The sequence below is a fragment of the Myodes glareolus genome, chromosome 4 (assembly GCF_982192425.1).
Source record: "Myodes glareolus chromosome 4, mMyoGla1.1, whole genome shotgun sequence".
In the NCBI taxonomy this organism is placed as follows: Eukaryota; Metazoa; Chordata; class Mammalia; order Rodentia; family Cricetidae; genus Myodes; species Myodes glareolus.
In genome coordinates, this window is record NC_142029.1 from 54155135 (window position 1) to 54171680 (window position 16546).

Below are 16546 nucleotides of genomic sequence, written 5' to 3' on the forward strand. Positions count from 1 at the left end.
GTTTGGCCCTCCACTCCTCAGCTCTAGGATGGGCTAGGAATCTATTTTACTTCATAGCAGCATGAGGAGTCAGTGAATCCCCGTAGTGTGGTTCTGCTCAGCGTACCACTGCTATTCAGTTCCTTTTGCCTCAGACTCTTAAGAGCACTTATAGCTGGGCCGTGGTAGTGCATGTCTTTAATCCCAGCACTTGGGAGGCAGAGGCGGGTGTGAGTTTGAGGCCAGCCTGGTCTACAGAGTGAGTTCCAGGACAGAGAGATCTTGTCTCATGAAAAAAGAAAAGGAAAAAAAAAATGCTTATCTCACCCAATCCTTGGGGGGGGGGCAGGGGGAGAGGTCTGTACATTCTAGAAACAAGCGAGCCGTGAATGAAGACTTTCCTTCTCAATCCACGTGCTGTTTTTTGTTGTTGTTTGTTTTTGTTTTTGTTTTTGTTTGTTTGTTTTGTTTTTGTTTTTGGCTTCTTTTTTTCTTTTTTTGGGTCAACGCTTACACAAACTAGAACCAGCTGGGAAGAGGAAACATTAACTGAGGAGATGTCTTCCCTGTAGGCACGTCCTTGAGACAGCATCTTGATTAATGATTGATGGTCTGGGCTACGGTAGGTGAGCCACCCCTGGGCAGATGGTCCTGTGTTGTATAAAAATAGCTCACTGAGAGAGCCATGGGAGCAAGCCAGTAAGCAGCTTTCCCTCGTGGTCTCTGCGTCAGCTCCTGCTCTGACTTCCCTTCACGACGGACTATGAACTATTATAATCCAGATAAACCCTGCCCAAGTTGCTTTTGGTCATGGTATTTTAGCACAGCAGTAGAAACCTAACTAGTTTAGCACAGTAAGTGATGTTCAATTGAAATATAATATGAAACACACACACAATTTAAATATTCTAGCAAGCATATTAAAGGTACAAAATCAAGCGAGTTAACTCTAGCATATGCTTTATTCGACTCCCATATAGCCAATGTATTACCACTTCAGAGTGTGCCTGTGTGCCGGACAGCTCACAGTAGCTGTTCTCTGAGGTGTGTGTAGACAGATTTCCTTGCCATCGTTTGGATATAAGCTCAAATGTCACCGTCACTTGGAGCAGGTAGCATAGACACTCCTCCCTCCTCCACCTAAACATGCTCCTTCCTCAGCATCCCTCCTCCACCCAAACATGCTCCTTCCTCAGCATCCCTCCTCCACCCAAACACGCTCCTTCCTCAGCATCCCTCCTCCACCCAAACACGCTCCTCTGTCGTGCAGACACCATTTTCTTTCCTACACATCATTTGTCACTCAGTGAAATTCTTCATTGTTTCTTTCTCTGCTCTAGTTTGCGTCCACTTGCTCTGATAAACACCGTGACCAAAAGCAACTAGAGGAGGAAAGAGTTCATTTCAGTTTTACAGAAAACTCAGGGCAGGAACCTGGAGGCAGGAACTGAGGCAGAGACCAGGAAGAGGTGATGCTTACTGTAGGCTCAGCTTGCTTTGTTCTACAACCCAGGACTACCTGCCCTGGATGGCACCATCCCCAGTGGGCTGATCCCCCCCATCAATCATTAATCAAGAAAATGTGCCTGTAGACTTGCATATAGGTCAGTTTGATGAAGCGTTTTCTCAATTAAGTTCTTTGTTCCCAGATAACCCTAGTTTGTGTCAAGTTGACACAAAAGTCTAACCAGTACGCCCCAGGTTGGAGCCTAAACTCCAAGACAGAGTTGGGCTTTTCCCACATATCACAGTCTCTGGCGCCTTGTTAGGACTCGTGTGTGTGTGTGTGTGTGTGTGTGTGTGTGAGAGAGAGAGAGAGAGAGAGTGTGTGCGTGCGTCATATGAACAGAGGAGTGAATGGCTGACTTGGTAGTCCTTCTTGGAAGAAATAGTTTGACGTGGTAAGAGTCTTAGCTCCCAAGAACAAGAACCTCTAACCAGGGGAAAGATTGCTGCCCCCAAAACAGCCCAAATCAGCACTTTCTCTACATGCTTCCAAATGAACGAAGTAAGTAGTTTCGCTTTCTAGCAGGATTAGAGGCATTTGAGTTTGCATGCTTCCTGAGACATTAAATTCTGAAGTCCTTATTAAGAAGGATAACGTAACAGAGCAAGGCCAGGTCCTCATAGACCCTCAAATGAAGCTTCTGGTTGACGCAGAAGCTGTGTTACTGGCAGTGATGCGCATTTGTTTACTGAAAGCAGCATGAGTTCCCAGCCGGCCAAAAATAGACAAGCCCAACAGCATGTCTACCTGTTCTGCACATAGAACGGCCCAGTACCAATCAAGAAGACATCTCGGCATCACTGAATAATACTATAACTGAAGTACCCCGAGGAAACCAGTACTCACAGGGCCACAAATCGGACACCTATACATTCGATGATTAACACTAGGCAATAACAAATGACTCAGTGCCTATCCTCCCGCCAAGCCTTATTAGCGCAGCTCTCCCAGCTGTGATGACAGAGCTGTCAGATGTTCCTGAAGAGCCGCTTATCTGTGGTATGGATCATCTGAAACTTGTGTCAACTCAGAGATTTCTTTTAAGAGTCTGGCATGGAGGCACAAGTCGATAATCCTAGCATTTGGGAAGTGAAGGATGCGGACTTCAGGGTAATCCTCAGCTAAACAGTGTGATGATGGCCAGCCTGGGAAGCACAAGACCCTGTCTCAAAACAAACAGAGGAAACAGAAAAGAATATGTAAAATACTTAGTATTGGATGTAACGTTTCGCAATTATCAATGCTGAACTGGACAGAGTCCAGGAAGACTCAAGTTACTACACGTGGTTTAACTCACTGAGAAGAGAAACGCATAGTGGCTCACGCCTATAACCCAGCACTTGGGTGGCTGAGGTAGGAGGATCACCGTGAGTTTGAGGACAGCCTGGGCTACAGAGTAGGGCACAGGTCAGCCTGGGCTAGCGCGAGTCACTCCAGATAAAGAAAAAGAACATGACTGTTGGAGCAAATGAGGGAAGTGCACGGGAATACAGTGTGTGTCTGCTCAGTCGAGATCATTTAATACCGCACTCTTGATAAAGTTAAATACTTGGTCTACAAGTCAGTGACAATACTATTAAAACCTGGGCAAGCAACATGGTGAAGGCAATGCATTTGTGGCACCCGTTCTCATAGAGTTACTCAGCTATAAAATATGAGCAGAGGGCTGGGCATGGTGGTGCACATACTCCCGGCACTCCAGAGGCAGAGGCAGGCAGTTCTCTGTGAGTTCAAGACCAGCTTGGTCTACAGAACACAAAACACAGACTAAGTAGGATAGAAGTTAGAAAGTTCCAGCCTTGGTTGCATGGTAGCGTGACCTAGGGAGCTCTGTGGGCTACTGATTCCTAGGCTGGGTCCTCAGAGAGACTAAGTCACACCACCTCTCAGAGCTTTAGAGTCTGAAGTTTACAAAGCCCCCTTGGTGGCTCCACTCACCAGTCAGGTCTGGGAAGCTCTATAGTAGAAGCTCACAGTGTCTTCCTAGTTGCTAGGGTTCGGAGTCATCTGAGTTCCCATGAAGCTCGGTACCCAGGGCTTCTCATTTGCTTACAAACCACTGTGACTCATTTTGGAATTATGATTTTCTTCTTCTTTCTCTTCTCTTTCTCCACCTTCTTTGGAAGTACTGGGGATCGAACCCAGGGCCTCACATTTGCTAGGCGAATGCTCTGCCACTGAACAAGATTCCCGGCCCTGTGTTTCTTTTTCTTAAAGTTCCCTAATTATAAAGGATTCAGTCTCCATAAAACCTAAATCTGCCTCTAACCAGAAACTGTACTAAACTTAGAAAGCTATTGCCGCAGGGCAAACCCAGCTCTCTGCCCGCTTTTGTATGGCCTGCAAGCTAAGAATAGTTTTGACATATTTAAATGGTGGGAAAAGCCAAAAGAAGAGTAATACTCCATGACACATGCAGTTTAGATGTTGGTGTCCGCAGATATGGCCGTGTCACTCTTGTGTCTTCTGTGGTGGCAGGGTTGGATCGCTGCAGTAGAGATGGGGTTGACATGTAAAGTTTGAAATATTTGCTATCTGGCCTTTTACAGGAAAGGTGTGTGAGCCTCTGACCTATAAAATCAAATTATAACATGGACACACCAGAAAGAAATGATTTGAAAGGACTGCTTTAAATAATAATAATAATAATAATAATAATAATAATAAGTCTGACAGGAGAATTATTAAACACAACTTACAAATACTGCCAATTGTAGAAGTGAGAAATTTAGCTTATGAGCATTTATCAGCCATTAAATTTAGGCACAAACATCAAAGACCTAATGAAACTGTAGCAGTGTTCGGAGCATCAGGTAGACTGAGTCATGTCTAGTCCGTAGATTGGAAGCCACAAAGGTTAGTAAACTAATTCAGGATTGGCATAAGTAAAAACCCACCAAAGCAGAATTATAGGGAGAATCTTGGGGAACGGTTGTAAATGACATATGCAATTAGCTTCACCACTAACCATAAAATAGTATTTCTCTGAACCAGGAAAAACATCATGAAATGTTGTTAACGCTACATATTAAAGTTTCACTCTGAGGGTGGATTAGTAAACCAGTCAGAACAGGTCTGCAAACAACATTCGAAACAGGGTAACACAAATGATTGGCTGTACTGGGCAAGAATTGGGACAGTTCATCGAATTTTGGCACCGAAACAGATTAAAAATATTGATTTAGCTGTACTCTTTACGGAAATATGACAAAATTGTTTGCTGAGCTGCAAGGGCCACTGTGAAGCCCTGGGGGCCTCTGGAAAAACTCAGGAAGGAAAGATTATAGAGACAGCCAACGTGGCAGCTGGGTAGCATGTCTGCTGACCAGGCAGTTTCTCAATAGGGCAGGCAGCAGGTGGAGAGCTAGACCGAAGGACAAGCCAAGTGGGAAGATCAGTCAGTGAGGACAAGACTGGGTTAGGAGGTCAGAGATAAAGCGGAAGCTTTGCTATCCGGCTGACTTAGCGGAGCTCATGTTTGGACTGGCCAAAATCAATGGCTGCTCTTCGCTGACTCCAGGGCCTGGTCCTCTGTGAAGGTTCATGGTGTCTGCTGTCACAGCTGGCTGTTTGGCAGGGATCTGAGCTGCCTTTTGGAAGAGCCTACGTCCTATGTTCCAAGTGTTATGCCCAGATCATGGAGTCCCCACAAAACCAACTAGGAGACCAAATCTTGTATGTAAAAGCAAAGAGCCTTTATTATTCTTATACAAGTTCGCTAACTCAGACTCTCCATGGCCAAAGTATGAGTGTGCTCGGAGAGCCCAGAGCTCAGTTGGGGTGGGGTTTTTATAATAGCAGAGGTTGGGGTGAGGGATTTCTGAGGTTCAGGAACCCTGATTAGCTGACAGTTGTCTAGGGGTATCCTGGTGAAAAGTGATGGTTGTGCGCTGGCAGGTGATCCTATCTACAAAGCTTGGACCGTTAGGAACTTCCTTTGGATGGTCTGTTCCTGGGTGGTGCCTGGGTGGTCTCAGTTTGTGCTTTCTTGGAACCAGGTATTGCCTTAGGGTAAACTACTGAGACTTGGGCTTCTATTGAGCTTTTCTCGGCTAGGTCCTACACTGAGGTCACTTGAGAATATCCCAACTAAAGTCCAGCATTCCCATCTTCCTCCCTCCTTTCCTCCTTTCTCTTTTGTGTACTTTCTTGTGACACTAGAGATCAAACCCAGGGCCTTGTGCATTCCAGGGAAGTACTCTATCATTGAACTACACGTCCAGTCCCAAATTTCTACCTTCACAACAGAAGAGACTTGGGAGCTGTTGGGTAAGGGAAACACACACGGAGTGGTTCAGAAGGCAGGTGGGGAGGCGGTGTTTGGAGCATCTGCTACCTGTCAGGCCCTTTGCGCATGTTATTTACTTATCTCCACTTTCCTTCCAAGTAATTATTGATCCCATTTCATTGTGAAAACAGAGCCCACTCCACATTCACAGCCAGCAGCTGGGAGATGCTGAGCTGCAGAATTCCTAAGTGCAGAAGCTAAGGTGTGAGTGTAAGTCTGTCTGCCTGCCTGCCTGTCTGTCTGTCTTTCCAACTCACCATGCAGCTCCAAGGGTGCTCTCCTAGCAGAAAAATACCCACTAGGGAAGCGCAGCATCACCACTATGCTCTCCCACATTCAGGAGCCACCAAAACAAAGCTTTCCAGGGCTACAAAATGAAACTGAACTAAGACCTTTCACTGACTAACAAAGTCTCTAAAGCAGAAGCCCACTCTCTTTCCCCATGGCTGCCTTTCTTAAAACAGCACTTCTAAGTCTTAATCTAGGAAAAGTCCAACATTTGCTGGCACTGAGACTTTGCAGAATGAAGGCCTCAGGTTAGCGGTCAACGCTGTCTCTTCCTCGGTGGACACAGCTTGGCTGTCCTGGCTGCTCCAGACCGCATCCAGTCCCCGCAGTTCTGTCTTTCACCGCAGTCCAATTAGGAAAGTGGTTGCAGTTCTCAGCCCTCCCTCCCCTGGGGGTTTCTTTTCCCGGGCCATTAGAGTAATGAGTCACGTGACCTTTCCCTTAGGTGATGTGCAGGGGCAAAAAACAGCTAGTGCGTCTTCATTGTCCCAAACACCTTGGAAACAGCCCCCACCCGGGGTGGCGGGGTGGATACTCGCTGGATTTGGAAGTCCAGTAAATCAGCTGGCCAGTTTGTAGATATTTCTGTTTCCTTCACAACTTTAATCTCTCTCTCTCTCTCTCTCTCTCTCTCTCTCTCTCTCTCTCTCTCTTTTTCAGAGTTTAATATGGCTACTCTTTTCCGGAGTCACAGACCACTCAGGAAAGCTACCGGATGAAATTGCAGTCAGTAATGCCACCTTAAACAATCCCGTCAGCTCTAAATTTAGGTTTCCCTTGTAAACCTAGGTCTAATCTCAGATTAAACAAAGCAAATGGCAGCTAAGTAGCCGGTGTCTTCACGACCTCGGTGCTTTCATCTCAAGTTGGCTTTATGCAGACAATCAGCCAGCCTTTCTGAATTTGCAGTTCAGGAAATTGCCTTCCAACCCAGCACAGGGAAAGGAAAACTTCGTCTAAACAACCATTCTGTAATTACAGGATTTGGGTTTTGAGTCACTTCACTTAATCTTTGCATGACCCAGAATTCAACTTGAAAAATTAAAAGAGCAGCAATTTCAATTCTATTTATGAAAATTAACATCTTAGCTGGAGTTAGTAAAGCTGAGGGGAAGGGAACATAAATTGTTAGGCAAAGGAACACAGCCTTATTCCAATGCTGTGGAAGCTTAAGTTACATGCCATTACCATTGTAAGAAGTAATCCATGTATTTCTAGATTTGTACAGGAGGACATAAAACCCAGAAGATGAACCACAGGGGAGAAGCATACTAGGATTCCACCCATGGAGTAACCCCAGTAGCTTATCAGATTTAAATAAAAGATTGATGATGATTCTGAGTTTAAAATTTAATGTCCAAGCTACCTATTAAATTTTACATGACAACCTCTGGGCTCTACTGCAAATCAGGAAAATCGATTATGCCCTCATGTCTTTTATGAAATTTAAATTTTTGAAAATGAAAATTAGGAAGGCTTTACTGTGCTTTCTTTGAGACGGGCATCTTCTTCCATTCATTATCATTTCTCAAAATTTATTTATGAGAAAATTTTATGAACAAATAACATGATATACCACATTCATATATACCACATTAAAGTCTTATTTTGCTAATTGTCTTTTTCTTTCTTGCTTTCTTTCTTTCTCTCGCTCTCTCTATTTTTTATAAATTTATAATAACCACTACATTTGCTGAAACAAAGCAATGTGGTAACTGGATAGACTCAAAGTCCAGGAAACAGTTCTCAACTTTTAATTATGTTGAAATGTATCCTCTCCCCGAGAAGGCAGCGCCAGGCAGCTGGACACGGCCGTGAAGAGACAGTGCTCAGTAATCACAGCTATGCACCTTCATGTAAAGAGATGTTTGGTGTCTGTTGATTCGGCACCGTAGTTACTGGGCCAGCCTTTCCCCCAAAGATAGGTCACAATTCCCAGGAGCCCTCTTTGGTGAAGCCCATTTCTCAGGGGAGTTAGCGACTGTGGAGAAGGTAAATGACCTTTTTTAAGTTTCAGTTGGACAGGGAACCTGAGGCTCCTGAAATGCCACCCAGAGGCCATGGTGAACAACATTTATTTCTCTCTACATTCCGTCATCAGTGTTTCCACTGATCCCTTCCTGCCCTGTTCTCCCCTCCCCGGGGTTGGGGGCGGGGAGTATAAGAAATAATCCTGAATAACACAAAAGTAAATACTGTATACCTACATCACCAAATTGTGTTTCTATAAATTTAGAAGATAAAGCGTTCCGTGTGTAGACTCTCCAAACGTGTGGTGTATTTCCAGTCAAGTAGTGAAAGATGCCCCTGCAAGAAATAAAGGCTCACACATGACCACAGGTCATCATTAAAGCCTTACAAAATAAGGAATTTTAATTGGCTCATTAACTCAAAATTAGAATTCAACAGATAAATTATAAGATCATGATGAAATAATCTAACCCTTTCTTTTCTTAGTGCTGGTAGAGGTCAAGAGAAAATTCTATGTCTTATTCCTAAATTTCTAATTGTTTTAGTTCTTTTCTGTTGTTGTCGTGTGTGTGTGTGTGTGTGTGTGTGTGTGTGTGTTTCCCCAGTTCCTGGAATTGAGCCCATAGTGAGGCCAACACTCTACCACTGTGATACATTTCCCAGTGCTCCCTGGTGGGTACTTCCTGACCCAACACTTTTTAAGACAAAGTGTCACTAAGCTGCCTGGACAGGCCCTCGATTATCTACATAGCCTTTGTTATGTAGCTGGAATGTGCCATCCTTCTGCTTCAGCTTCCCAGGTATCTGGGATTACAGGCATGCATCATCATGCCCAAACAGGACTAATGTTGTAGGTATGTCAAGTTATCTAGAAGGACATTTTAAAGAACGTTAATCGTATATGCAGATGAATGGATAAAGAATATGTAATTTATACAGAACAGAATTTTATTCAGTCATAAGTAAAAACGAAATCACCGTATCTGTAGGAAGATAATGCAGCTGAAGATGATTGTTAAGAGAAACCAGTCAGACTCAGGCATATGCCATGCTCTTTCATATGCAAAACCTAGGTGTGTGTGTGTGTGTGTGTGTGTGTGTGTGTGTGTGTTTAAACTAGACGGGATCATGAGAAGAGAAGAACGGATTTTAGAATGCCATTGGGAGAAGGAATGAGAACATCAAAAGAGAGGCAGGCTTAGACAGCTAAGTATGCATGAAAATGCCACAGCGAAACCCATTACTTTGTATGCTAGCTTTAAAAATTAGCTTAAAGTAGTTATATAAGAAGCAATAATTCATGATATTTGTTAGGATTCAGGCCTTGTCCTGGACTTCACTGTCATCTGGGAGGATGCACCCAGACAGTACCCTGACCAGCCCAGGGACCTAATATGTACGCAATTACAAAAGGTCCCTTTAAGAGACAAGTCCTGCCTACTCCCTCTCACTTCCTTTCTGCTGTTTTCTCTGAGGAGATAGTTTCCTGTCTCTTTCTCTCCCCCTCTTCCTCTCCTTACCACCCCCATCTCTCCCTTCCCTACCCTCTACTCTATTCTCAATAAACTGCACACTGAAGCTCTGTCTTTATGGAGTATTTATCTCTTGCCTGCATTCCTCACCCACCATGGGACCTGCCAGGGTTCCAGCTTGTGCCATAATCATAACAATATTTACGTTTTCTTTTTCTAATTTCAAGAGTAAGATTTGGTTCTTTTCCCAAATCGCTCATACTAGTCCTTTCTCCATAAAACCCAATACTTAGAAAAAACAGCTATATGCTACCTGTTTCAATTTTATAGAATTTTAATGATACATACAATGTAAACACTGGTTTGCGGATCAAATATTACAAAGATATGTAATGGAAAATTATTAATCTCTCCCCACCATAACCCACCAGAAACTTAACATCTACATTGGTTGTACTATAGGGCTCCCATTAGTCAAATGCTTTATTATAAAGGTTTTTAAGTCAAAATCAAACTACCTATATATTCTGTTATTATTGGTCAGGACTCTTGGCTGCAAATAACAAAATAGGTTCACATACCCAAGAAGGTTTCAAGAACAGCACAATCTAGGGACTTAACTCAGCACCTAGCAAGGGTTTATCCTCTCCGTGTTAGCCCATTCTTAGGCAAATTGACCTCTTGGTTCACTTATTATTTTTTTTTTAATTCCCATAGAGGGAAAGGCAGACTGGAATTCCTTTCTTTCAGGAGGGATTGACATTATTTCTAAGATTTTGTGCTTAGCGACTCTAGCTGAATCAAATGACTGTGGACAGAGAAAAGCTCAGGCCAACATGACTCGGCCTGCCCTGGTCAATAAAACCAGACACTAGCTGGATTAGCAAAGCCTGGCCTAACAAAGGAACACGTTTGTGTACACTGTGACTTGTTTTCTTCACTTACACAGAGTTTGTCATGGATGTTTGTCCGTATAAAGCAGTCAATGTAATGTTCGCTATGGCAGATTAAAACCTTACACCCTGTAGCTCTGTGTAAATCCTCCAAATACATCATTTCATTACTATTCCGTTGTCTTTCCCTCACCGTTGGCAGAGTTTTATACTACAAACATTACTGCAAGAAACAGAATAAGACTAGCCCTCATAGGTTCAGAGATTTGAATGCTTGATCACCAAGGAGTGTTGTTAGAGCAGGTGTGGGCTTGTTGGAGGAAGTGTGTCACTGGGGGGTGGGCTTTGGGGTTTCAGATGCTCAAGTCAGGCCTCCTGGCTTTTCCCTCCTGGCTGCCTGCTGATCCAAATGTAAATAGAACTCTCAGCTATCTCTCCAGCAACAGGTCTGCCTGGATGCCGCCATGCTTCCCATCATGACAATAATGAACTAAACCTCTGAATCTGTAAGTCAGTCCCAATTAAATGCTTTCTATTATATGAGTTGCGGTCATGGTGTCTCTTTACAGCAATGGAACACTGACTAAGACAGGATGATCTACATTCAGGAGTGTCCAATCTTTTGACATTAGAGTAGAATATTGTCATCTGCGAAGCTCACACTCAAGAGCCATACAACAGTTTTATATATATATATATCTCCACATACCAAATAACCTCATAACATTTAAGTAAGTTTGTGATTTTGCATTGGCTACATTTAGAGCTATCCCTTAGTGCACACTGCCCCTGGCCATGGTTTGGACACGCCGGGTAGTATGATATTTATCTCTGTAATAGAGACCCCAAAAGTGGGGATGAAAGGATCAAAGGATAGACATTTTTATACTCCATAGTTTTGCCCTGGTTATATTTCAAACCTGCTGCTGTGCCTCATCAAGTCTAAATGAGAGTATTGGTTTCCTCATAGTTCTAAAGTGCTGTATGTTAGTGCAAACTCATTGATGCTCGCAAATCTTTATGGTAAATGATAGCATATTCATAAAGCCAAAAAGTGAGGAATGTGCACTCACACATGAAAAATATTTCAAATTTCTGCTTTAAAAAAGCCTTAAAATTTAGAAAGCTAAAATGGCAGTGGTCAAGATTACTTGCTGCAGATGTGACAAACGGAGGTACGGGGTCCCTGATGCACGCTGACTTTTCAATATAATGACTCTAGTTTTCCACATTTTTGTTTTATACTTGTCTTTACTTTTTATGAACAGTTCCTGATTTTTCCCCACCAATTAAAATTTCTATTTATGAACTGAGAGATGACCAGTGGGTAAAGGTCTTACTGCTAAGCCCGAGTGAGTCCCAGGACCCACATGGTAGGAGAAGAGAGCCACCTCTAGCAAGTTGTCCTCTGACCTCCACATTCATGAAGTGCCCCATCCCCTGCACACACATAAAAACAAACTTTTAAAGCTTTTTTCTTAAGCATAGTCTTGGGGGTATATACTTATTCCAACAGTATTACGCGTAGTTGATATGCTAAATCAAATTATATTAATATATTTCCCAAAGGTTAAATTCTTTATGAGGCTACGACGCATTATTCTCTCAAGTTGTTCTTATAATACTGAAAAGTTGCGGCACCTCAATAAGCCTCTTCGCCAACACAGCAATTCAAATCAGATCAAATCAAACCGAATTAGAAAAATTTGGTACAATGCTCTGGGATGATTTTCCAGCCTCCCAGAGAGGAGATGTAAAAAGAGACCAGAAAACCACATGTTTGTTTTCTAGGGAACAGTTTCAATACCCTGTGGGAGTGGTCTTGAGCATCTCTGGGGGTGGAGTCGTCATTTAGGGGGGCTTTCTGAGATGTGGCAGGGTTTGGAGAGAGAAGGGAGAGGGGGCTTGGGGTGAAACTTCCACCAGAATGATTACTTCTAATTTTTTTAATGTAAAATTGTAAGTAAAAAAAAAATCCCTTAGACATTGTCTTTTTAAGCTTTCTTTCTGCATAGGCATTTGTAGGAATTCCTGAAGCGAATCATAATGTTTTGCCTTTTGTCCCTGTGTGTCACTGTCTTGCCTCCCCCTCCCATCCCCACAACTCTCTTGTCTCCCCATCTCCTTGTCACCTTCTTGTCTCCACACATGAACAGTCAGTATGCTTCAAGTTTCTACAAACTTTAGGCAAACTAAAGTTGATGCAGAAGAAACTCAAAGCAACAGAATTAATGTTTTAGAGGATTTCCTAACAGATTTGCTTAGGAGACGTTAAATCACAGAAAGCAGAATGTATCTAAGGGAATGAGGCCACCAAAATACCCCAAGGATAAATAGTCTGCTAACCAGGCTGTTAGAGACATGCTAAGACCTCTGCTAACGTTTTTCCCCCAGGATTGACCAGTCATTCCTGAAGAACATGACGCTAACAGAGATCAAAGGGGCCGCGCAGGGTGACCATCAATGTTAAGTCCTGGCATGCCACACACACAGTTCTCTTTTTGAGGGAAGCATAATTCTGTCAGGTGGGCAAGATGACCCTGGGTAACAACTATGGGAAAAGAATAACCCTGGTGTACTTGAGAAATAAAGCTGGCAATATCTTTGCTGTGTAAATCTCCCGTCTGCCCAAGTGACCAGACTTGGAGTCTCCTGTCTCTGTTCAAATTGTTCAGCGTGCAACCTGGGGCTGGGACCTGAACGGATTTAGTGGTGACTGTGTATATGGAATACATAAGCTTCAAATCTTCTCTTTGAGCCCAGCCCTTCTCTGAGCATTAGCCAGAGCTGGGCAAGCACTGTTGAGGAGCCTTTCCTTCACTACTCTCAAAGTGTGGGGAGTGATTCTTCAATACCATATTATTTCTGTAACGATATCACCTCACTTTGCAATAAACTGTGGAAATGTTTTTACATGTATCCTCATGGGAAGAGAGAATACATGCACGCATGAACACACACACACACACACACACACACACACACACTTCTATGAAACAAAGATCTTCCTCTCAGAAACAGTAAATACACTAGGGGGAAAACACCATAAGCAATAACCAACAGAAACAGAAGATGACATTATCATTAAAGCACTCTAAAGACTTAGCTATTACCTATTAATATATTTCAGATATAAAGTAAAATAATTATGCTAATTTTAGAAAAATGTAAGGTAGTCTTGAAAATACAAGCAGGCAGTGGAAAGCCATGTTTAAATGTCAGAGGAAATATATTTTGCTTTATTTCGAAACAGGGCCTCATGTACCCTGGGCTGGCCTTGAACCTCTGCTCCTGGGCCTGTAGTGAGGTAGAACATTATGACAGAGAGGGAATAGAAAGAAGACCTATTCACCTCGTGATTTCCAAGACATAGGGAGGAGAGACAGGAAGGGGCCAGGGCATGATGGAACACGCCCCCAGTGACCTGCTTCTTCCAATTAGGCCTCACCTCCTAAAGTTTCTACTGCTTCCCCAAATAGCAACATTAGCTAGGGACCAAGCCTTCAATATATCAGGCCTCGGGGGACATTTCACACCCAAACCGTAGCAGTGATAACAGCCTTGTAATTTATTCAAGGTAAATTCTGAGCGTACTCTTAGATTGTGTGGGGGCATCACCACTTAAATTCATGTCTTGATGACTTTGTAAATAAGACATCCACCTAGACAGCCTGTCTCCCGTGTCTTCGTTACAGTGGTGGCTTAATCCAATACACACAATTTGAAGGGAACCCTGGCCCTCTCAGCATTAGATTTGTTCATGCATGGAGGAGACCACAGAGGAACAGACAGGCCAGGTTTGCAAAGCCAACAGTACTGAAGCAGCACTGGTTGAGAGCTTGGGGAAGAAGCAATGGTTGGGAGGGATAAACTGTGTTCCTTCTCATCTGCCTTCCCACAGCCAACAGGGAGGTGACGAGTTCTCAAGAGGATTCTGCTGCTGAACGTGGGTCAGCCTTGAATCCTCCCTGAACCCTGTCACCATGTGACTCTTTCCTGCCCAAACTACAGACCAGTGGCAGAGGCCGTACACATTACTCTAACCATCTGTTGTTGCTCAAACCACTCACTGCCAGCACTCCGGTATCAGCCAGGGCCTTCTGTGCCTAGTAACTGAAAGCCCAATTTAGACGGACTCAGACAACAGTATTATGGCTAATAGTTCCATCGGGGGTCCCCAAGTTTAAGCACTAAAAATGGATTCTAACTAATTAAGGGTGCTATCAATTTGTTAAAAGGATAGTCCAAAGGCTGGGCAGAAAGAATGGCAGTCAGATCTCTCCAGAGAAGCAATCTGGTAGACACAGGGGTGTTGTCCTGTTTCCCTACATACAGGTACTAATAGCCATTCCTTGAAGTCCCCACAAGAGAGCTACTGCAACCATTGCTGCTGCCCCACCAAGACAAATCCCCACTTTTTGGCTGATCCATCTCTCCAGCTCAGGACTTACAAAGCCTTATCGGGAGAAGGGAGGTCTGATGGCCAAGCAGACAGGAGTGCTTGTGGCCTGCTGGAAAAGCAACCTGGGCTGCCCTGACAGTTTCTCTGCTAGGAAACATCTCTGCCTTAGGGACAGCAGGTGGCAAGGGAATCATCAAGCCTGGTGAGGTGTTCTGAAGCAAGTCCAGGTTCACACCTGCACCCCGCAGAGTATCTGTGTCCCAGAAGTTCGCTACAGTTCTGAGTTCTGCTTCTCATTTCGTCCCTCTACCACAGAGTAAGTAACTCTGTGACTTACCAGAACCCACCCTGAAGTCTCTGGTTGATTTGGGCTAATTAGTGATCATCTTAGGGCTTGGGCAAAAGCCACATCATCCCACATGAGTAGCAGGACCGTTTCAAGATGAGTTCAAGCTAATGGATACTGTAAAGAAAGCATTGCCCCTCCAGCCGCTTCATTAGTATTTCAGAACGTCCATCTTTTTCTTCTCTTATTTTTCCCATTGGCTTTAATATGTATAGTTATTACTCCCCAAACTGAATGTTCCATGGGAATTAGCCTATCTTTAGACACTTCTTGGATCTTAAAAGCCTAATGTTCATTCCTAGAGCTTTAAACATGATGTCTAATTATCATGTGCCCTGAGGCTTTGAGGGAGTTTGTGTACAAAATTTTAGCCGATACGGTTTAGGCATTGACTAAATAATAAACATTGTTTCTTCGCTGTTTTGCTGTCAGTCCACCACCGAAGCAAAATGAAAGTGAGTCAAAGGATGAAATGGGTAGATTTTTTTATCAGTTATTTTTATCTTTCACAGAAACTTGTTAGATAAATACACAACATAAGAATGAACGCCTCGCCTATTTGCATGTATGAGACTCCTCATGAAGGATTTGAACTACTTGGAGGAAAGTCATTAACTTAACAAAAGCATTTTTATGTCTCCCAGAGCCTGAGAATTGTCAAGAAGGCTCTTATGAGAGGGCTGGCTTTTGTGTGTGTGTGTGTGTGTGTGTGTCGCCTCAGGATTTATGTTTTTAGTTAATTTCTTTACCTCTTTCTTCCTTCTCATCCTCAGTCTACAGCACAATTGATATAGCTGGTTATTCCAAAGGACTCATTACTTCAAGAGTGTGACTGACACTGTTTAGTGCCCAAACTAGCCACCTCTGAGTAAACTGATTCTATTCTTTGTCATCGCTGTTTTTACACGATTAAGTATCCAGCAGATTGAACTGCAAGAAAAGTGCGGAGAGACCAACGTCGTGCAACTAACTCCCTCATCATCTGGAAACGACCACTGGGGAGATCTTGTTTTCAGAAGTCTTTGTTCAGAGGGAGTTAAAGAGTAACTGGCTTAAGTAGTTAACTTAAAATTCTGTCAAAGCAGACCTTTATGGATCAAGTGTCCATTTCACAAGTTGTTTATGGTCAATTCAATGAACCCTGAAAAATCCCCTGGCCTTCATTCCAGAGCTCTGGGGAAGAAGCTCTGACCCTCAGATGGAAGGCTGCTGTGACTGGAAAGTGGACCTGCTTGCTCTGTTGGAATGGCAGAGGTGGTTGACAGCCCAGTCCTCCATGTCTCCTTGTAGTCACTCCCTAGCAATGGGACTTTGCACTTTGTCTCCTTCACAGCTGGTTCTGTGACTGGGTTTGGCCATGTGACTTTGCTTTGACCAATGGTGCAAGACAGAAGTAAATA